A 24,236-nucleotide genomic window follows, 5' to 3' on the forward strand; every position below is an offset into this window, starting at 1 on the left:
CGCGCGGTACTACCGTGGGTGCCTACGGTACTACCGTTGATCCAGGAGCAGTACTACCGCAACCACAACAGCAGCCAGTCAAAGGAGGCAGGAAAACGGAGGAAGCTCCAAGGAAGAGGGAGGGGATAAAAGGAGACGTGTACGTGAAGATTCCACCCAAACCTTTCCAACGCGGACCCCCTCTTAATAGTACGGCTTTCCTATGACTCAAATCCACCAAAAAGAAACGTAGAAAAGACGCCGTCTTCGTCAGTCTTCGAGGGGCACCCAATCGTCTTGTGCCTAGCAAAGAAGTGTCTGGAATACTCATAGCACACGATTAGTCTGCAAATGCGTTGTCATCAATCACCAAAACACTTAGGGATAAATATGTCCTTACAGCATGCAGTACGCTAACCAACATCAAATCAAGTAACTATTCAACTAACATAAATGAGAGACAAAGAGAGTATTTTCACCTCGAGATTAGACCATCAGAATATGGTTGTGGTGATGTCGTCCATAGATCCGCCCGCCCGCCCGTCGTCCAGAAGGTAGCAACAAAACAAAATAACCCCAAAATGCTTACTTAGCAAGGAAATAAATTACAAAGCCAACAAAACACACATCCTTCAAAATTCACTACATTTAGTCTGGTGTGTGATCCAAAAAATGCAGGGGTGGCAGACAGAATTGGGAAAAGCTTCAGCACAAACTAAAGAAAACAAAATGAAATGGCCGCTCAATGGCTCGGATTAACCCAACAACTTAATCACAGCAGTCGAAAATGTGTCTATGGATGCAGACAACAACATGGGACATGCTACCTCAGACACCCTTTACATGAACAATCCAACATTATCTCCAAATAACACTCAAAAAATCCTGTAACATTATTATTTGTAGCATGTAAGAAAAAATAGCTGCAACTGGTAACTTGTGGAAAAATAGAAGTAATAGTATCACACCGAATTAAAATAAGCCATTCAACCGTTAACTTGCTGGGAGCGAGTCTTTCTAGTATAACAAAGTGCAACTTACTTAACCAGATTAAATCAAGGACCAACAACAAACAATAAAAGATCAAGAACAACTTAAATGCAATAAAGGTATGAGAGACAAGAAATCTTTGCATAAGACAACTATAAACACTGGAGCATAAATAAGCAACACCTTTAAATACAAATAAAAGGGTTCAAGGTTCATTGCATAGTGGGCTCAGATTCTCCTTTTCTTGATCATATAACCTACCCCCGTCATCTCTTATCACCAGATCAATCTGTTTACACAATGGAGCTGCCTTGGTTATCACTCAACAAGAATGACCATCCAAGGATAGGACAACATGTATCACAAGATCAAAAAGGATTCTAGAGACAACAGGGAGGATCCAACTTGATACCCACAAGTGCCTCAATTGCTCAAAGGCACACTTATTTCAGCCATGATTAATCATCATCGCCCTAAAAAGAATGGCTTCCGACCGGCCGGCTACAGTGCCCTCGGCGGGTCACTGGAATTACACGTGGTGGCATGAACGAGAGGTAACTAAATTAAAGTCCAGGGCGCGAGAGGACTCTTCGCCTGCCAAGAAAGCTCAATTAGCATGGACATGCAGTACCAAGAGAAACACATCCTTAATCAGATAGGAGCTTAAGGATATATCAGTACTGGCAAAATAGACACATCCTTAAACAATATGAACCAACAATGCTAAAATAGACCATCTGATGCTGAATGAGCATGTGACGACAAAACAAACTTATCCTCATACAAATACTATGAGCATGTTGCTCCTTCATCCTCAACTAAAAATGAATCAATGCAGATGAACATTTTTTAGCTTAAACGCAGAAGGACATTCAATTACAACACTAAGCTTCCAAGATATTATACACCCTTGATAACTAAAGTTTCATTAGTATAACATGTAAATCAATAGGAACAAAATATCGATGTTGAATCACACGAAGCATCAACACACACTGCCCAAGCCCAAACTGAACTGCGGTTGTTCATCCAATTATATGGAAACAACTTAGAAGGGAGGACGATTCGCTATACCTGCGTTGTGCAGAAGCGGGCGAGGTTGATGGCGTCCATTCCTTCTTCTGGCCAAGCACATCCACCTAAGATGTTAAACAATGTCAGCTTGTGCTACAAATCAACAACAAATAACACGGTGTAAGTACGATGCATGAACCAAACCATCCCTTGACCACACATGCACCCATCGAAGCCATTCATTTTCCAGGGCTAATAAGCAGGTACTCGTACAGTTCAAAGAAGAGAATCAAACATGTATAATCCAATCTAATAAGCAGTAAGTCGTACATTTCAAAGTAGATTATCAAACACGCATAAACAAATCATCCATTTCGAAGAAAATAACACATCAAGACTCCTAAAAAGATAGAAAGATTGCTAACTGCAGGGCATGTGGTACATCGAATTCGAGTGGACGGTGAAGAAGAGCACCTGAGATGGATACCCACAAGGTAGGCCAGCCAATTCCGAAGAAAGCAATGTGGGAGAGAGACAATGACCTAACCAGCTTCCATGCAAGGTAAAGGAAGTGCTTCTCAAAGTTGTAGTTTCTCTTGGCGGAAACTTCATAGTACTATGGGTTCTTCTTCCTGTGGAATGTGACCACTTTGTTAAAGAACTATCATAATAGAGGCGGTCAACGACATGGATAAATAACTCTGGAGGGGCACGACAACATTCAGGCAAAATATATGAACCCCAAGCACAGTGCAAGCAACACAATCACTGCCATCCAATGGGCAACATTGCAAATAGAAATAACATACATAAGTATGCCACCATAATGCTAATAGCTAGATCAACGACATATATGTGTGGAACTGGCATTAACAACAAATAGAATAGTCGACTATTAAGTCTACATCATTCTTCTGGCCAATTCCAATCTAGATAACAAAAGGAAACTGTGGTTAACATCACCCACACACACTCTCTCTCCCTCTCTCCCTCTCCCTCTCTCTCTCAGTGCAACTAAATATGGCACTTCAGATTCTGAAATCACCAAGGTCATCCAAAAGATTCATTGCTTATAACAGTACACAATAACAAAGAAATTTGCAATTGGGACAGAGCTGACCTACTGCTACTACTCCCTGCTGCCATAGTGGCATTCATTGATGTTCAATGCAAGTAGCAAGCAATCAAGCACAACAGAGTAAGCACAAAGTAAAATAGAGATAAGAGAAAGAAAGAAAGAAGAGGCTACCAGTGTGCAGTGGAAGCTGGAGTATGGAGAGGATGAGATCTTTGCCACCCCTCACCATGTGTAGCCTCCCCTTCACCCAACCCCGTCCCAGTCCACGCCTCCTCCCTTCGCCGCCACCACCAATCCATGCTGGAAGCCTAGGGTTTGCACGAGGAAGGTCAGGGGTGCTAAGATCAGCACGCCGACACTGACCCTGAGCCCCAAGCAACAACAACAGCTGGAGCAACCACCCCATGCCGTCGTCGATCCTCTCTACAGGGTGATGTTCATGATCCCCACATCCACCGCCACCGCCACCGGCCATGTTACCTGGGCCAAGAGGAGGGAGCCGAAGAAGCCGTCGATGAGAAGAGGGAGCACGAGAGGAGCACTAGGGGAGCCGCAGCCGCATCCGCATCAACCCGCCGCTGCTGCTCCTGGCTCCGTCGCCCTTCATCACCGAGAGCGGCTAGCACAAGGGAGGGCCGCCTGCGATTCCGTGGGGAGGAGGAGGGAGGCGCGACGGGGATGAGAAGCGGGAGGAGGAGGACGAGCGGCGAGAGAGGAGGAGCCGGAGGTGGCGGCCGGAGGGGGGAGGAGGCAGAGATGGCGGCGCGGGGGCGAGAGGAAGAGGGTGGGGAGCCGCAGCTGGGAAGAGGGGAGGGAGCGCGAGTGCGGGAGGAGGCGGCGGCTAGGTCATCTCCAGAGGAGCCAATGTGATTTATACCCCCTGCGAGTGAAATGACGAAAATGCCCTCGGCGGCCACCCAATTTTACAGGCGGTGGCACGAAACGGGGTAACTATTCATTTCAGCAGTAACTTTTCTTTGATCCGACGGACGAGGTCATCCAGCGGCTTGATCCGACGGCCTGAATTCCATCAAGCGAACCGATCCAACGGCCGAGAGTGCCTGAGCTCTGAGAGAGCTCGGTGGAACATCCTTCTCTTATCTCTTGATATACCTAACTCTCGTAAAGCATGAATATCAAATTGCTTGTGCGGGATATACCAAGATGCATGGCTGCAAATTGATTTCCTGAGTATTCATTGTGATTTTAATTACCAGTTACTACCAAGAAGGAATACCTTTTCATACTCACTCTAACCAAGGATATACTCAGGCCATTAAAAATGCATGACTTTCTGTTGTTGAAAATGCATGATATTATATATATGAGTCCAATCTGCAAATGCAACTTTGAGCGCTATATTCCATATGAATATGTTAAATAAAATAATAAAACATGAAATGATTTATGACAAATCTTGTAATATGATTTTAGTTCAATAAGTTTCCAACTATATCTTTATATATGGATTGTTAAAGTAGTGAAGTTAGTTTGGCTGTGCTGTTTTCTGTGTCATCTATTTGTGAATTGATATATTTCAGCATTTAAAAATCGACTTCATATTTGTGTTGCATTGGTGAAAATACTATGCAAAAAATTACATTTTTATATGTTAATGTTACATTTTGGAAAAAGATCATCAAATGTGAAAAACAATTGATGAACAAACTAAAATGTGTTTATGTTGTTTATAAAAATGATCACGTCTCTAAAAAGTATTCGCACATTTTGGAATATCTTTAAAAAAAATTAAAAAGTGTTCACACGATTTAGGTCTTCATGTATTTTGAACAAAACTCATACAATTGAAGACGTGTTTACAATTTAGAAAATGTTCATAGAATTAAAAATTGTTCATGCATTCTAAAAAAGTGTTCACATATTATTAATAAGTGTTTGTGCATTCTAAAAAATGATCATGCATTATTCAAAAACGGGTGCAAAAGATATAATAAACACGATGCTCCCATGGGTGCATCCAGCATGCGACACATGACGGTACTGGGGTGCACCATGTGGCATGCTGGGGCTCTCCCCATGCTGCCCGCTTGGATACGTCAGTTAGTTGCTTTCCCAAAAGCTTCACTTGATCAACTTTTACTTCACTTGATCAAATGACAGTTCGCGCTAGCACTTGCTAGGAGTTTTTTTTTACACAACTGTGCGCTGAAGAGAGCTCCTATTTTCCGCCAGCAGAGGAGGCTTCGCTGAAGCAAGGCATGAATGGGCCGGCGATTCTGGCTAGTTTAATATATTTTCAGAAAATTAGGTTTTTTAGTTGGTTTTTCATAAAACAATTGGTTGTTATTTTTTAGGATCAATATATTAAAAATATATTTTAGAAAATAGTTTGTTATGTGTTTCATAAATAAGTTCGGTGTATATTAAAAAAATTTCACAATATATTAAAATGTTTACTGTATATTAAAAATGTATATAATATATAATTTAAAAAGTCCGTCTTATATTAAAAATGTTCAGGGTATATAATAAAAATGTACATCATATATTAAAAATATTCTATGTTTATTTGTAAAATGTTTACTGTATACTAAAAAAGGTTCAGTTGGTATTGGAAAAACGTATTAGATAAGACTTTCACTGTATATTGCAATAACTATATTTTTAAAAAGATGCAAAAAAGAAAAAAACAAATTGGACAGAGAAAAATCAGAAAAAAGGAAAGAAAATGAAAAGGAGAAGGAAAAACTGTAACAAAAAACGAACATGGAGAAAAACAATGGAAAACCATCTTCTAGTGACATACTAAAAAAGCAAGAAGAAAAATGAGCGGAAAAGAATGAAAGAAAAGCAGAAGAAAAACCACCCGTTATAAAGCAGTAGCAACCCCAAAGGCATAACCCAGAAATGGGCCAGCCCACCTCGCTCTAGCGCGGTCCACGCCTCAAGTATTTTCCGCCTACAAGCGGGAAATATGATTGGCACTACGATGTGAGAACCTTTTTTTTTGGAAATGCTAAACGCCATTAGTTTTTTAAGCATGATAAATCATAAACATTTTTTGATGAAAAATTACGTGTCGCGAGCATGGCAATCCTTCAACAAGCATGGCAACTCCTGTCAAAAAAATGAATATTCCAGGACTTGCCATGGCTCAAGGTAATTGCCAGGCTCGAGACACATATGACATAAAAAACTTTTGATTTGGCATGTTTAAATCTAACATCAAATTTGTTGCGAGGTCCTTTTATTTTAGAGGAGGGAGCTCCAATACAACACTACAGGCGCCGTTTTGCCCCTATAGCATCTGAAGGTTGTTGTATGGGCCAGCCATTGTAGCGCATGTTTTTTTCTTGCCTTCTGTTCTCACTTGGTTTTTCTGGTTGACATGTTCACCGATTTGTGAGTTGATCACATCGATCGTTGAAGTTGACTTTTGACAAAATTTTATGGACCTGAAAAAAGTTTAGGGGTTTGAGAAATGTTCAATTTTATTGAAAAATAATCATGAATTTGACATGTTCATAAAATTGGGAAAAAATCTTAATTTTAGAAAAGAGTTCATAATTTTGAAAAAAATACGAATTTGGAAAAGTTCATAAATTTGTAAAAAGTTCATCAATTGGAAAAATTCTAGAATTTGAAAGAAATTAACAAATCTTACAAACATCAGAAATTTAATAAACAAACTTTAAAATAAATAAAAATAAACAAAAATCAAAGAAAACCCAGTTTAGAAAATGAAAATGGAAAAAAATAGAAACCGTCCGAAAGCTGCTAGAAGCTTCCCAAATTGGTCTAAAAAGCTTTTGAAAACTTCTAAAACCGATAGGGAGCTTACCCTCTCGAGCCCTCACGTTTTATATGGGCCAGCCCCTTTGTAATCTATCGGTGGCTAGGGTGTGCAATGTGTAGCAAATAGGAATTGCCGTGTGTTGTGACCGTGGGAACTCCATAAGGTGGGCTGCTCAGGCAGCCCAATATTTTTAGAAATATGATAAGTTACAATGTATAACAAAAAAAAATTCTCCATGATAGAAAAAAGTCATTTTTTGCATATGAAAATAACACAAATATTGTTCGTTTCTCATATCTATCATTTACAGGATTTATCTGTTAGATAAATCTTGGCATGGTTTTGTCCTTCTAAAAACAAGGCTAGAGAGGGGTAAAGGGCTACCACATACGAATAGCTTAGGGGTTTAAGTGGACCCCTGTTATACACCGCTCTTGGCAAGTGTTAAGGTACTGCCGCCATCACCAGTAGGCACTGGGCTGGCCCATCGGGCAACAATATCAGCGAACTCGCCCGCACCTATGCGGGGCTTGGCCAGAATTGTTTTGTTTTATTTTCTTACTTTTTCATATTCATTTAAAATATATGTAAATATAATTTAGCTAAGTATAGAAGATATTTTTTAAAATATTCTAGAAAGTTTGGAAAAAAATCATCAAATGTTAAAAACAATTCATGAAATATTAAAATGTGTTTATGTTGTTTATAAAAATGATCATGTCTCTAAAAAGTATTCTCGCATTTTGGAATATCTTTACAAAATTTTAAATAGTGTTCACACGATTAAGGTGTTCATGTATTTTGTTTTGACCAAAACTCATACAATTGAAAAAAGTGTTTACAGTTTAGAAAATGTTCATAGAATTAAAAATTGTTCATGCATTCTAATAAAGTTTTCACATATTGTTAATAACTGTTCATGCATTCTGAAAAATGTTCATGCAACATTCAAAAGTTCACACTTTACAAATAAACTGGCCATGCATTGTGATAAAATGTTCATGAAATTTACAGATGGATCATATAGCTATAAAAAATGTTCGTGTAATTGTAACTTGGTTTGCGTGTGTCCCCAAAAAATGTTTGTGTAAAAGAAAAAATTAAAAACTAGAACCAAGAGAACACTTGAAAATGGGCTAAAACTGGTTCCTAGAAAATCAACACATCCCTATAAAATCGCAGCAAAGTGCAGTAGAAAAACAATGGCCGAAAACAGAACTGGAAGGCCGAACCATGATTTTTTTTGGGAAAAAGTTCCCTAATGGCCTGGTCCGTCAAGAGCGGCACATGAGTGGACCGTGCTATATGATGCTTATAGTTATAGGAATTACCCTTTTAACTTTTTAAGTGATCCCAAATATCAGGAGGGAAAAAAATGAGCCAAGACAACAATTTAGTGGGCTAGGTAAACAAAAAAAAAATCTTGTAAATTATGTGTGTCCTATAAACTTAGTGACACAAAATGCGTAAAAATTCCCAAATCATCCTACCTTAATGCTTGGATGCAATTTTTTTTACTTTTCTCATTATATTTTCTAGGAATTTATAAGTTTAAGTTAAGAAATGGAAGTATGCCATGAAAACACTAAAAAAATGTTACCTCGTTTTTTGTTGTCGACATAAATTGCTCTTACATTCTACTCTCCCAGATTCATAATAGTTTTAGAATTTATGCAAATTATAGAACTGATATTATAATTGTAATTAAGTATATTTTTCACAGTATATAATTATTCCACCATGAATGTCCAAATTAGCTATTCATACTGTGAATTAGAGAGAGTAGCTAACAAATATAGATTGATGACTACACTGTTTTCTAAAGTGCTATCTATTTTTATAAAGAGGGGTCATAACTCAAATTAAAAGTGCGGTATTGAAACCATGTGGTGTAGCCAAATGTACTGCAATTTACAGTTAATTTTTAAGTTTATTTATATATAGTGATGAGGTGGAGGTAAGAATGGTTGGATATGCTAAGCCAAAGGTTTAGAATGATGTCAAAGTTTGTATGAAAAAAACAATTTATTAGTGGACACTATATCAATGCAAGGAAATATTTGATTTGATCGATGGCATAAAGTGAGATGTGCTAAGTTTTTCGTTTGGAACTTTGAAAGACAAGAACCCTAACTGAATCAAACCAGCTAAAGCAAGCGCGGCTATCTCCCAGTAGCTCTTCGAGTGAGTACATATAGATAATTAAGCTTATGTCTTGTTCATGCCACTTTGTTTCCATGCACATGCAGATAAATAGTTGCATAGTAGAAGGGAAAATGGACCTCATGCCACTTTGTTCATTATACATGCATGATACATAAAGCATCACGTATAGTTCGCCGTTGACCTCCTTAACATAAATACGTTTTACATCCACGTCTAAACGCGGGAAACATGCATAGAATGCTTGATTCCTTAAGTATACATGAGCTAATCTCGATTGATTATTATGGCCCTCGCAACATATAAACGAGGTTGCGAAGGATTGTACGTAGTATCCTCGTCAATGTCGCAAAAATATACCGTCCACCCGCGCCTCGAAAACGAGGTAACCAACGACGTCGATCGATCGATCGATCAACAACGCGTGTGCGGCGCGCTGGTGACTGGCGCGGCGAAACGGTAGGCTCTGGGGACCCCGGCCGCGGCCATGGACGAGGACGAGGACGATGGCGCTGAAGCCGACGTTGACGGCGACGAGGAAGAAGAGACCCCGCCCTGGAAGCCGGCGTCGTGCGTCATGGCGGTGGAGTTGTAATCTTCCTCGACGATGGTGTCCAGCTTCGCCGGCGGCCGCGGCTGGGGCGCCCTGCCGGAGCCGGAGATAGGCTGCTGCCAGGGCGCGGCCTCGGAGAAGACGCCCTCCCTCTTGCGGGAGCGGGACGAGCTCCGGACGACCTGGAGCAGGAACGACGCCCTCTGGATACTGCTCGCCATCGTCGACCTCCCTCCTCAGTCCCTCTCTGCCTCTCTGGACGCACGAAGCTCCTGCAAGCCACACGCACGGCTTGAGCTTGACTGAGCAATGGAACAGAGCGGGCGTGGCTTGCCAATGGACGAGCGGGGTGGCGTTTTTATAGCCCGCGCCAGAGTGCGGGAAGCGGTCTGAGAATTTTGACGGCGTACTGCACTGCACAGTCGAACCGGAGGCCGGCCGATCGTAGCTTCAAACGGAGGGAATGTCGCGCACGAGAGCGTGCGGCGCTGGTGAGGTGGAGGGTCTGCTTCTCCGTGCCCCGGCGACCAGGGCATCGCTCCACTGTTTACGCCTGTACATGCATGCATCCATGGCTATTGAATGCTATTGCTGCCTGATGGTGGCACCACGTACTGTGCTGTCGACGTGGATGCACATATCAACGGCGTACGTGCAGTCGTGCACGCTCGGATTTTAAATCTTTTCAGGGTCGGGCAGATGGGTCACTGGGGAATAATAACAGGTAAGTAAAGGTCACTGTCCGAAGCGAAAAGACGATGCATGTCTTGTTGCGCGCGCGCGCCCTGCCGCTCACGGCATCGCCGGGGCGCGGTCGCGGTCGAGGTACCGTTTCCGGATAGACGACGCCGCGTGCCCGCAGAAGGCCGTCCGGCCGCCGAGAATTTCTGTGGATCCGGGTTAATGGCGTCGGGGGCCAAGCCGCCCAGAGCAGCACGGCGGCACACGTATGACCGGTCGTGTTAATCAATCAGCTGCCGCGCGCCTGTCCGTGGAGGCGTCCGTAGGAACGTAGACGCCCTCGCCAATGTATACGTGTATGATGATTTTTTTACAGAGGTTGTTCGGGTTGTATCAACTTGTTCGGGTTGTATGATGATTTTTTTTACGTAGACGCCCAGCACTCGATAGTTAGAAAAATATCACCCATTAGAACGACAATTGATATCCACCAGTTCTTTCTCATATGTGATTCTTCTTACCTATTTCAATGTATCACCCATTAGGATCGGTCTCCACTGACAGGCATGGAAAACCCATCAGTGATAGTACTTACAACTGATCGGAACCATCAATGTTGAAAAGTCGGAGAATGCGCAAGATTCAATAAAAAAGGTGACCGTTGCCAAACCCAATATGCAGCCGTTTTTTTTTTTTTTCAGAATCCAATATGCAGCCGTTGAGTGGTGAAATGTTACCAGTAAAAGACAACACCAATGATGGGCCAACTATATAGTACGTCCGTGGTATACAATCCACCAGTAACGATTTGCACCAAGGGTGCGTCAGTCTTATATTACAATCAACCACTGGCAGTTTACACCAAGCGCCTGTCAACAGCAAATCTCAAGGCTTATTTTCCTTAAGCAGTAAAAATCCCAAACCTAACCCTAACTCACATTTCCAAACCTCCCTCTCTCTCGATGGCGGATCAACTTATCAACGAGCCCCTCTAATACCTACTCCCTCCGTTCCTAAATATTTGTCTTTTTAGAGGTTTTAAATGGTGACTACATATGGAGCAAAATGAATGAATCTACACTCTAAAATATATCTATATACATCCGTATGTGGTGATCATTTGAAATCTCTAGAAAGACAAATATTTAGGAACGGAGAGAGTACTTATCAACGATATTAGGCTTGCTACGGTGACGGTGCGGCTTGCAGAGGCATACAATCGTCTCGGAGAGGATGAGGACGGTCGACCCCTAGTGACTTCAATATTTGTTTTACAAGGATGTTTGTACTGCTGCTTTGATTAATACATCTGAGTGGTTTTTTCTCATAAAATATATGTATTGCTAGTATGTATGATGAGCATGGTGTATTGCAATTTCTCTAGCAAAGGAAAAAAATCACTATCGGAGAACGGATCAGGTCCGCGAGGATATTTCCCTGGTTAGACTAGTGTGCTCCCCTAGCCCTGCAGATCTAGTAAATGTTCCTAGACAGTAATGAGGATTAATTCCTTTATGTAGAGTCTATACATACCATGTGATGCTAATTTCTGTAGAGTCAAGATCTGGTGTACCCATTTCTTGTCCTGATTTCTATGTTTTTTTAGATGGATTTCTTTGTTTTCTGATCATGTAAGAGCGACCAGAACATGCCTTCGCATATTGGAAGCCTTTTTTTTTTCTAATTCCATGTTCCATTAAAATCCTATCAATCAATGATAACCAGTAATCATACCAATGCAAACAACAAGTGACGAGGCTATGACCAATTTTTTTATCTATCTATATCTATACCTACTATTAAAAAGAATAGATACTCTTGGTTTGGTCCCACTTTGTTTCGTCCCGTTTTAAGTCTTTTTATATGTATGCTATTTTTTACTTCTGTATTTTTACTTTTGTCCGTTTGACAAACATGTGCAAACAAAGAAAACCGAGACGTCACTACGCAAAGTCAATTGTTCCACTACTTATTTAGTGGTCATTCTTTTTAATAATATACGACAAAGGAAGTGCGGCAACACATGGTCGCATTGTTTTTTACTGGCTTCAAGTGCTAAAAATTAATGCGTCGGGCGGGAGTCAAACTCATAACCACGCAAACTACTCCAACCTCGATATCCAACAAGACAAACTAGATGTTGTGAATTAGCATGTTGTATTAAACTTCAAATTTGTATGCACGGGTAGGTCTGCTTTGTTTTTTAGAGGAAGCTAGGTCTGCTTTGTATCAATTCTCCTGCTGCTCCGTTGTCACCTATACCGGGCCAATACGCTCCTAACTGGGATTTTTCTACAACCACCAAATTTTTCTGATGGGCTTCATATTCCTTGGTTTTCTTTTTGATTGCACAGGCTGTGTCATTGTTCCCGACGATCAAACATAGAAGTTGGGTTAGTTACTAAAAAAAGTACCACCTTGCTTTTTAAAATCAAATTTCACAAATTTAAATACGTCCATGCATGAGTTATACTACTAGGAAAAGGGCTATAGCCATAGCAGCGGCGCACCAGGTACAGGTGCGCCATTAGTGTCCTCATTACTAATGGCGCACCACACACACGGTGTGCCATTACTACCACTTTTTTTATTTTTCCAAAACTATTAATGGCGCACCAGCGCACAGTGTGCCATTAATAGTTTTAACTAGTTACACATCAAAGACAAATACACTATGCAAATGCCATTCATCTCGAATCATTCTTTGCTTTATTCAATTATTTCTCCATTACGAGAATGGTATTACATTGAAGGTCTAGGCACCTTCCGGTGGTGGAGGTGGGAGCGTTATGATGGGAACACGGTAACCTGCAAAATTTTCAATTTTTGCATCATAATGATGAACATGAGCAATTATAAGAAAGTGTGCACATATATCAACATGTGTGTGTGTGTGTGTGTGTGTGTACAAATATGACAATTTGCCAACCTGCACAATGAGTGTGTGCGTGCAACCCGTTGCCGCATTTATGTGTAACCGTAGCAAACTTGGATAGACTGATCACAGTCAGTTCGTGAGCAGTGAACCGATCACAGACGCAGTGGATGTCTTTTGAATCTCTTATTGTATCACAACATAGGCTCCCGAACGGGTCACCAAAGTTCTTTTCGATGTTATGCCAACAGTCCCGCATCACCTTCTTTTTATCAATGAGGCAGTGATCTACCGCATGGACAAGAAGAGATAGCCACAAGGACTAGGAGGCTTAACACTCCAGCTACTTTAGCGTTGGTCATGTTCTATGTTGTGTAGTACTGTCGGTATGTGTTTATGCAGGACTTCTGTACCACTCAGCCTCTATATATAGCAGCCATAGTGCAAGTTTTCAGACTCCCTTTGCTCATAGATGAATTAATTGAACAACTTTTAATTAGTTGAGAGATATATGATTTGGATATGTTCTAACTTAATGCAGGCACATCTAACTCTTGTATATCAAATTGTTGGCAATTGGTAAGTGGATGCAACCAATTAATTGTTGCCAATGGAGTAGTTGATTTCAATATCTTAATAGAGATAAATGTATACAACTTGGATATGTTTTTATTTAATGTAGGCACATGTGCGTTTCTCGTAGTATCAAATTGATGGTGAAGGATACCTCTAATTAAATGTAGCTAGGTGCATCCCGTTCTTGTGTCAAATTGATGGTAAAGGATACGTAGATGCATGTAGCCAACCGATCTATCTATCTACTCCCTCCATTCCTAGCATGGTGACCAAGACACATAATTCTATACAAGTTATGACAAAATTACCCCTGGCAAATTTGTTGGTCAAAGGCAAGTAAGGACATCTTCAATGGCAACCCACAAATTCCCTCCCGCATCCGTCCGCGGACAAAAAGGAGGGAGGGGGGAGGGGTCCATAGACACAGATGCGGGAGACCGCCATCCAATGCTGCCCACATACATTTCAAACATTTATGCAACAAACCGGATGGAATTCGTGCAAACACAGCGGACTTCATATAAACAAGACGAAAACATTTATATTTTAGGCATATTTTAACTAAAAAGGTAAAACTATGTGTATGTACGATCACGTGGAGCTCCATTCCCATGACACGGATAAACTACACTAGTCTACATCCGGCCGTGGCAGATCTATTTGTCTTCACCATGTCTGGCAGCCCGCTCATCAGACTGCCGGGAGTCCCGGAGGCATATTCTTTTCCCGTATCTTCCCTATGTCCGGCTGCACCGCTCATCGGGGTGGCAAAAGAGTGTGCTTAAGCCGATGTGGAAGGGTGCTTCCGTGGAGCCCAGACGGATGCCCAGGATGGTCTGAGATAAAGTATCGGACAGGTCACCCGCTGTACAAGCCAGCGACGCGTTGGTGGTGGCCTTCCTGGCACCCAAGCAGCAGCGACCTCCCGTGTTCTATTTTTCCTCGATGTTAGCGGCGGACGCGGACGCGCTGGCCACTGCTCCGCACAACCGGCTTCTTTCTCTGCGGCCCCTGTTCAAGAATTCATCCGATTAACCAGTTAACTTGCCGATTAATCCCTACTCGTAGGGTCACCGAGTAGCCGATAAACCAAAAAATCGTCCGATTAATTGATTAAATGGCTGATTAACTTGCCGATTAGCCGATTAATCCCCTACTCGCTAGCGAACCGAGCAGCTACCAGTTAACGATTTCCTCAACAATGTCTGCGGCAGGGCGCGGCAATGCGTGTTTTGACGGCGGATGGCACGGTCGCAGGCACAGGAGGCGCAGTACAACGCAACTGTTGGGGAACGTAGTAATTTTAAAAAAAATCCTACGCACACGTAAGATCATGGTGATGCATAACAACAAGAGGGGAGAGTGTCATCTATGTACACTCGTAGATCGTAAGCGGAAGCATTATGACAACGCGGTTGATGTAGTCGTACATCTTCACGATCGACCGATCCTCAGTACCGAACGTACGACACCTCCGCGTTCAGCACATGTTCAGCTCGGTGACGTCCCGCAAACTCACGATCCAGTAGAGTTTCCGGGAAGAGCTTCGTCAGCACGACGGCGTGTTGACGGTGTTGATGAAGCTACCGACGCAGGGCTTCGCCTAAGCACCACTACGATATGACCGAGGTGGATTATGGTGGAGGGGGGCACCGCACACGGCTAAAAGATCAATGATCAATTGTTGGGTCTCCAAGGGGTGCCCCCCTCCCCATACATAAAGGAGTGGAGGAGGGGGAGGGGGCCGACCTCCAATGGCGCGCCCCATGAGGAGTCCTACTCCCACTGGGAGTAGGACTGCCCCCTTCCAAGTAGTAGTAGGAGTAGGAGAGGAAGGGAGAGAAGAAGAGAAGGAAAGGGGGACGGCGCCCCCCTCCTTGTCCAATTCGGACTAGAGGGGGAGGGGGCGCGCGACTGCCCTGGCCAGCCCTCCTCTTCTCCCACTAAGGCCCATTAGGCCCAATATACTCCCCCGGGGGTTCCGGTAACCCCCGGTACTCCGGTATATGTCTGAAACCTCCCGAAACACTTCCGGTGTCCGAACATAGTCGTCCAATATATCGATCTTTACGTCTCGACCATTTCGAGACTCCTCGTTATGTCCGTGATCATATCCGGGACTCTGAACTAAATTAGGTACATCAAAACACAAAAACTCATAATACCGATCGTCATAGAACTTTAAGTGTGCGGACCCTACGGGTTCGAGAATTATGTAGACATGACCGAGACACGTCTGAAGGAAATATGCCCTAGAGGCAATAATAAAATTATTATTTATTTCCTTATATCATGATAAATGTTTATTATTCATGCTAGAATTGTATTAACCGGAAACATAATACATGTGTGAATACATAGACAAACAGATTGTCACTAGTATGCCTCTACTTGACTAGCTTGTTGATCAAAGATGGTTATGTTTCCTAACCATAGTCATGAGTTGTCATTTGATTAACGGGGTCACATCATTAGAGAATGATGTGATTGACTTGACCCATTCCGTTAGCATAGCACTTGATCGTTTAGTTTGTTGCTATTGCTTTCTTCATGACTTATACATGTTCCTATGACTATGAGATTATGCAACTCCCGTTTACCGGAGGAACACTTTGTGTGCCACCAAACGTCACAACGTAACTGGGTGATTATAAAGGTGCTCTACAAGTGTCTCCGAAGGTACTTGTTGGGTTGGCGTATTTCGAGATTAGGATTTGTCACTCCAATTGTCGGAGAGGTATCCCTGGGCCCACTCAGTAATGCACATCACTATAAGCCTTGCAAGCATTGCAACTAATGAGTTAGTTGCGGGATGATGTATTACGGAACGAGTAAAGAGACTTGCCGGTAACGAGATTGAACTAGGTATTGAGATACCGACGATCGAATCTCGGGCAAGTAACATACCGATGACAAAGGGAACAATGTATGTTGTTATGCGGTTTGACCGATAAAGATCTTCGTAGAATATGTGGGAGCCAATATGAGCATCCAGGTTCCGCTATTGGTTATTGACTGGAGACGTGTCTCGGTCATGTCTACATTGTTCTCGAACCCGTAGGGTCCGCACGCTTAAGGTTTCGATGACAGTTATATTATGAGTTTATGAGTTTTGATGTACCGAAGGAGTTCGGAGTCCCGGATGAGACCGGGGACATGACGAGGAGTCTCGAAATGGTCGAGATGTAAAGATCGATATATTGGACGACTATATTCGGACATCGGAAAGGTTCCGATTGATTTAGGTATTTTTCAGAGTACCGGAGAGTTACGGGAATTCGCCGGGGAGTATATGGGCCTTATTGGGCCATACGGGAATAGAGGAGAGAGGCAAAAAGGAAGGAGGCGCGCGCCCCCCCTCTGGTCCGAATTGGACAAGGGGTGCATCCCACTTTTCCTTGTCCCTCTCCCCCTCTTTCCTTCTCTCCTACTCCAACAAGGGAAGGAGGAGTCCTACTCCCGGTGGGAGTAGGATTCCCCCCTTGGCGCGCCCTCCTCCTAGGCCGGCCGCCTCCCTCCCTTGCTCCTTTATATACAGGGGCAGGGGGGCACCCCAGAGAAATAATAGTTGATCATTGATCTCTTAGCCATGTGCGGTGCCCCCCTCCACCATAGTCCTCGATAATATTGTAGTGGTGCTTAGGCAAAGCCCTGCGACAGTAGAACATCAAGATCGTCACCACGCCGTCGTGCTGACGGAACTCTTCCCCGACATTCTGCTGGATCGAAGTCCGGGGATCGTCATCGAGCTGAATGTGTGCTAGAACTCGGAGGTGCCGTAGTTTCGGTGCTTGATCGGTCGGGCCGTGAAGACGTATGACTACATCAACCACGTTGTGCTAATGCTTCCTCTTTCGGTGTACGAGGGTACGTGGACAACACTCTCCCCTCTCGTTGCTATGCATCACCATGATCTTGCGTGTGCGTAGGAATTTTTTTTGAAATTACTACGTTCCCCAACAACCTCTCCGGTCAATAACCAATAGCGCAACCTGGATGCTCATATTGGTCCCTACATATTCTACGAAGATCTTTATCGGTCAAACCGCATAACAATATACATTGTTCCCTTTGTCATCGGTATGTTACTTGCCCGAGATTCGATCGTCGGTATCTCAATACCTAGTTCAATCTCATTACCGGCAAGTCTCTTTACTCGTTCCGTAATGCATCATCCCGTAACTAACTCATTAGTCATATTGCTTGCAAGGCTTATAGTGATGTGCATTACCGAGAGGGCCTAGAGATACCTCTCCGACAATCGGAGTGACAAATCCTATTCTCGATCTATGCCAACTCAACGAACACCATCGGAGACACCTGTAGAGCACCTTTATAATCACCCAATTATGTTGTGACGTTTGGTAGCACCCAAAGTGTTCTTCCAGTAATCGGGAGTTGCATAATATCATAGTCATAGGAACATGTATAAGTCATGAAGAAAGCAATAGCAGTAAACTTGAATGATCAAGTGCTAAGCTAACGGAATGGGTCATGTCAATCACATCATTCTCCTAATGATGTGATCCCATAGATCAAATGACAACTCATGTCTATGGCTAGGAAACTCAACCATCTTTGATCAACGAGCTAGTCAAGTAGAGGCATACTAGTGACATTATGTTTGTCTATGTATTCACACATGTATTATGTTTCCGGTTAATATAGTTCTAGCATGAATAATAAACATTTACCATGATATGAGGAAATAAATAATAACTTTATTATTGCCTCTAGGGAATATTTCCTTCAGTCTCTCACTTGCATTAGAGTCAATAATCTAGATTACACAGTAATGATTCTAACACCCATGGAGTCTTGGTGCTGATCATGTTTTGCTCATGGAAGATGCTTAGTCAACGGGTCTACAACATTCAGATCCGTATGTATCTTGCAAATCTTTATGTCTCCCAACTGGACTTGATCCCGGATGGAATTGAAGCGTCTCTTGATGTGTTTGGTTCTTTTGTGAAATCTGGATTCCTTTGCCAAGGCAATTGCACCAGTATTGTCACAAAAGATTTTCATTGGACCCGATGCACTAGGTATGACACCTAGATCGGATATGAACCCCTTCATCCAGACTCCTTCATTTGTTGCTTCCGAAGCAGCTATGTACTCTTCTTCACACATAGATCCCGCCACGACGCTTTGTTTAGAACTGCTCCAACTGACAGCTCCACCGTTCAATATAAACACGTATCCGGTTTGCGATTTAGGATCGTCCGGATCAGTGTCAAAGCTTGCATCGACGTAACCATTTACGACGAGATCTTTGTCACCTCCACAAACGAGAAACATATCCTTAGTCCTTTTCAAGTATTTCAGGATGTTCTTGACCGTTGTCTAGTGATCCACTCCTGGATCACTTTGGTACCTCCCTATTAAACTAATAGCAAGGCACACATCAGGTCTGGTACACAACATTGCATACATGATAGAGCCTATGGCTGAAGCATAGGGAACACTTTTCATTTTCTCTCTATCTTCTGCAGTGGTCGGGCATTGAGTCTTACTCAACTTCACACCTTGTAACATAGGCAAGAACCCTTTCTTTGCTTGATCCATTTTGAACTTCTTCAAAACTTTATCAAGGTATGTGCTTTGTGAAAGTCCAATTAAGCGTCTTGATCTATATCTATAGATCTTGATGCCCAATATATAAGCAGCTTCTCCGAGGTCTTTCATTGAAAAACTCTTATTCAAGTATCCTTTTATGCTATCCAGAAATTCTATATCATTTCCAATCAACAATATGTCATCCACATATAATATTAGAAATGCTACAGAGCTCCCACTCACTTTCTTGTAAATACAAGCTTCTCCAAAAGTTTGTATAAAACCATATGCTTTGATCACACTATCAAAACATTTATTCCAACTCCGAGAGGCTTGCACCAGTCCATAAATGGATCGCTGGAGCTTGCACACTTTGTTAGCTCCTTTTGGATCGACAAAACCTTCTGGTTGCATCATATATAACTCTTCTTCCGGAAATCCATTCAGGAATGCAGTTTTGACGTCCATTTGCCAAATTTCATAATCATAAAATGCGGCAATTGCTAACATGATTCGGACAGACTTAAGCATCGCTAAGGGTGAGAAAGTCTCATCGTAGTCAACCCCTTGAACTTGTTGAAAACCTTTCGCAAGAAGTCGAGCTTTGTAGACAGTAACATTACCATCAGCGTCAGTCTTCTTCTTGAAGATCCATTTATTCTCGATGTCTTTCCGATCATCGGGCAAGTCAACCAAAGTCCACACTTTGTTCTCATACATGGATCCCATCTCAGATTTCATGGCCTCAAGCCATTTTGCGAAATCTGTGCTCACCATAGCTTCTTCATAGTTCGTAGGTTCGTCATGGTAAAGTAACATGACTTCCAGAACAGGATTACCGTACCACTCCAGTGTGGATCTTACTCTAGTTGACCTACGAGGTTCGGTAGTAACTTGATCTGAAGTTTCATGATCATCATCATTAGCTTCCTCACCAATTGTTGTAGGTGTCACATGAACCGGTTTCTGTGGTGAACTACTTTCCAATAAGGGAGCAAGTACAGTTACCTCATCAAGTTCTACTTTCCTCCCACTCACTTCTTTCGAGAGAAATTCCTTATCTAGAAAGGATCCATTCTTAGCAACAAATGTCTTGCCTTCGGATTTGTGATAGAAGGTGTACCCAATAGTTTCTTTTGGGTATCCTATGAAGACACATTTCTCCGATTTGGGTTCGAGCTTATCAGGTTGAAGCTTTTTCACATAAGCATCGCAGCCCCAAACTTTAAGAAACGACAACTTTGGTTTCTTGCCAAACCATAGTTCATAAGGCGTCGTCTCAACGGATTTCGATGGTGCCCTATTTAACGTGAATGCGGCCGTCTCTAAAGCATAACCCCAAAACGATAGCGGTAAATTAGTAAGAGACATCATAGATCGCACCATATCTAGTAAAGTACGATTACGACGTTCAGACACACTATTACGCTGTGGTGTTCCGGGTGGCGTGAGTTGTGAAACTATACCACATTGTTTCAAATGTAGACCAAACTCGTAACTCAAATATTCTCCTCCACGATCAGATCGTAGAAACTTTATTTTCTTGTTACGATGATTTTCAACTTCACTCTAAAATTCTTTGAACTTTTCAAATGTTTCAGACTTATGCTTCATTAAGTAGATATACCCATATCTGCTTAAATCATCTGTGAAGGTGAGAAAATAACGATATCCGCCACGAGCCTCAACATTCATCAGACCACATACATCTGTATGTATGATTTCTAACAAATCTGTTTCTCTCTCCATAGTTTCGGAGAACGGCGTTTTAGTCATCTTGCCCATGATGCATGGTTCGCAAGTACCAAGTGATTCATAATCAAGTGGTTCCAAAAGTCCATCAGTATGGAGTTTCTTCATGCGCTTTACACCGATATGACCTAAACGGCAGTGCCACAAATAAGTTGCACTATCATTATCAACGCTGCATCTTTTGACTTCAACATTATGAATATGTGTGTCACTACTATCGAGGTTCAATAAGAATAGACCACTCTTCAAGGGTGCATGACCATAAAAGATATTACTCGTATAAATAGAACAACCATTATTCTTTGATTTAAATGAATAACCGTCTCGCATCAAACAAGATCCAGATATAATGTTCATGCTCAACGCTGGCACCAAATAACAATTATTTAGGTCTAATACTAATCATGAAGGTAGATGTAGAGGTAGCGTGCCGACCGCGATCACATCGACTTTGGAACCATTTCCCACGCGCATCGTCACCTCGTCCTTAACCAATCTTCGCTTAATTCGTAGCCCCTGTTTCGAGTTGCAAATATTAGCAACAGAACCAGTATCAAATACCCAGGTGCTACTGCGAGCATTAGTAAGGTACACATCAATAACATGTATATCACATATACCTTTGTTCACCTTGCCATCCTTCTTATCCGCCAAATACTTGGGGCAGTTCCGCTTCCAGTGACCAGTCTGCTTGCAGTAGAAGCACTCAGTTTCAGGCTTAGGTCTAGACTTGGGTTTCTTCTCTTGAGCAGCAACTTGCTTGCTGTTCTTCTTGAAGTTCCCCTTCTTCTTCCCTTTGCCCTTTTTCTTGAAACTAGTGGTCTTGTTGACCATCAACACTTGATGATTTCTACCTCCACAGCCTTTAGCATTACAAAGAGCTAGGGAATTGTTTTATTCATCCCTTGCATATTATAGTTCATCACAAAGCTCTTGTAGCTTGGTGGCGGTGATTGAAGAACTATGTCAATGACACTATCAACCGGAAGATTAACTCCCAGCTGAGTCAAGTGATTATGGTACCCATACATTCTGAGTATATGTTCACTGACAGAACTATTCTCCTCCATTTTGCAGCTGTAGAACTTATTGGAGACTTCATATCTCTCAATCTGGGAATTTTCTTGAAATATTAACTTCAACTCCTGGAACATCTCATATGCTCCATGACGTTCAAAACGTCGTTGAAGTCCCGGTTCTAAGCCGTAAAGCATGGCACACTGAACTATCGAGTAGTCATCAGCTTTACTCTGCCAGACGTTCTTAACGTCATCAGTAGCATCTGCAGCAGGCCTGGCACCTAGAGGTGCTTCCAGGACGTAACTCTTCTGTGCAACAATGAGGATAATCCTCAAGTTACGGACCCAGTCCGTGTAATTGCTACCATCATATTTCAACTTTGCTTTCTCAAGGAACGCATTAAAATTTAACGGAACAACAACACGTGTCATCTATCTACAATAACATAGACAAGCAAAATACTATCAGGTACTAAGTTCATGATAAATTTAAGTTCAATTAATCATATTACTTAAGAACTCCCACTTAGATAGATATCCCTCTAATAATCTAAGTGATCACGTGATCCAAATCAACTAAACCATAACCGATCATCACGTGAAATGGAGTAGTTTTCAATGGTGAACATCACTATGTTGATCATATCTACTATATGATTCACGCTCTACCTTTCGGTCTCAGTGTTCCGAGGCCATATCTGCATATGGTAGGCTCGTCAAGTTTAACCCGAGTATTTTGCATGTGCAAAACTGGCTTGCACCCGTTGTATAAGAACGTTGAGCTTATCACACCCGATCATCACGTGGTGTATCAGCACGACGATCTTTTGCAATGGTGCATACTCAGGGAGAACACTTGTACCTTGAAATTTTTAGTGAGAGATCATCTTATAATGCTACCATCAAACAAAGCAGAATAAGATGCATAAAGGATAAACATCACATGCAATCAATATAAGTGATATGATATGGCCATCATCATCTTGTGCCTTTGATCTCCATCTCCAAAGCACTGTCATGTTCACCATCGTCACCGGCGCGACACCTTGATCTCCATCGTAGCATCATTGTCGTCTCGGCAACTATTGCTTCTACGACTATCGCTACCGCTTAGTGATAAAGTAAAGCAATTACATGGCGATTGCATTTCATACAATAAAGCGACAACCATATGGCTCCTGCCAGTTGCCGATAACTCCATTACAAAACATGATCATCTCATACAATAAAATATAGCATCATGCTTTGACCATATCACATCACAACATGCCCTGCAAAAACAAGTTAGCGTCCTCTACTTTGTTTGTTGCAAGTTTTACGTGGCTGCTACGGGCTGAGCAAGAACCGTTCTTACCTACGCATCAAACAACGATAGTTCGTCAAGTTAGTGTTGTTTTAACCTTCAACAAGAACCGGGCGTAGTCACACTCGGTTCAACTAAAGTTGGAGAAACTGACACCCGCCAGCCACGTGTGTGCAAAGCACGTCGGTAGAATCAGTCTCGCGTAAGTGTACCCGTAATGTCGGTCTGGGACGCTTCATCCAACAATACCACCGAACCAAAGTATGACATGCTGGTAAGCAGTATGACTTGTATCGCCCACAACTCACTTGTGTTCTACTCGTGCATATAACATCCACGCATAAACCTGGCTCGGATACCACTGTTGAGGAACTTAGTAATTTCAAAAAAAATTCCTACGCACACGCAAGATCATGGTGATGCATAGCAGCGAGAGGGGAGAGTGTCATCTACATACCCTCGTAGACCGTAAGCGGAAGCGTTATGACAACGCGGTTGATGTAGTCGTACGTATTCACGATCGACCGATCCTCAGTACCGAACGTATGACACCTCCGCGTTCAGCACACGTTCAGCTCGGTGACGTCCTGCGAACTCACGATCCAGTAGAGCTTCCGGGAAGAGCTCCGTCAGCATGACGGCGTGGTGACGGTGTTGATGAAGCTACCAACACAGGGCTTCGCCTAAGCACCGCTACGATATGACCGAGGTGGATTATGGTGGAGGGGGCACCACACACGGCTAAAAGATCAATGATCAATTGTTGTGTCTCTAAGGGGTGCCTCCCTCCCCGTATATAAAGGAGTGGAGGAGTGGGAGGGGGCCGGCCTCCTATTGCGCGCCCTGATACATCCATTTTGCATCATGTTTTTATATCAATATTTATTGCATTATGGGTTGTTATTACACATTATGTCATAATACTTATGCCTATTCT

The 24,236-nt window shown here is 42.5% G+C and overlaps 1 pseudogene; it reads right to left on the minus strand.

Annotated features, from left to right (window-relative positions):
- Window positions 1-12,970: 12,970 nt before the first annotated feature.
- LOC125520048 lies at window positions 12,971-13,452 on the minus strand (annotated as a pseudogene).
- Between the last annotated feature and the right edge of the window lie 10,784 nt (window positions 13,453-24,236).

The sequence above is a fragment of the Triticum urartu genome, chromosome 7 (assembly GCF_003073215.2).
Source record: "Triticum urartu cultivar G1812 chromosome 7, Tu2.1, whole genome shotgun sequence".
In the NCBI taxonomy this organism is placed as follows: domain Eukaryota; kingdom Viridiplantae; phylum Streptophyta; class Magnoliopsida; order Poales; family Poaceae; genus Triticum; species Triticum urartu.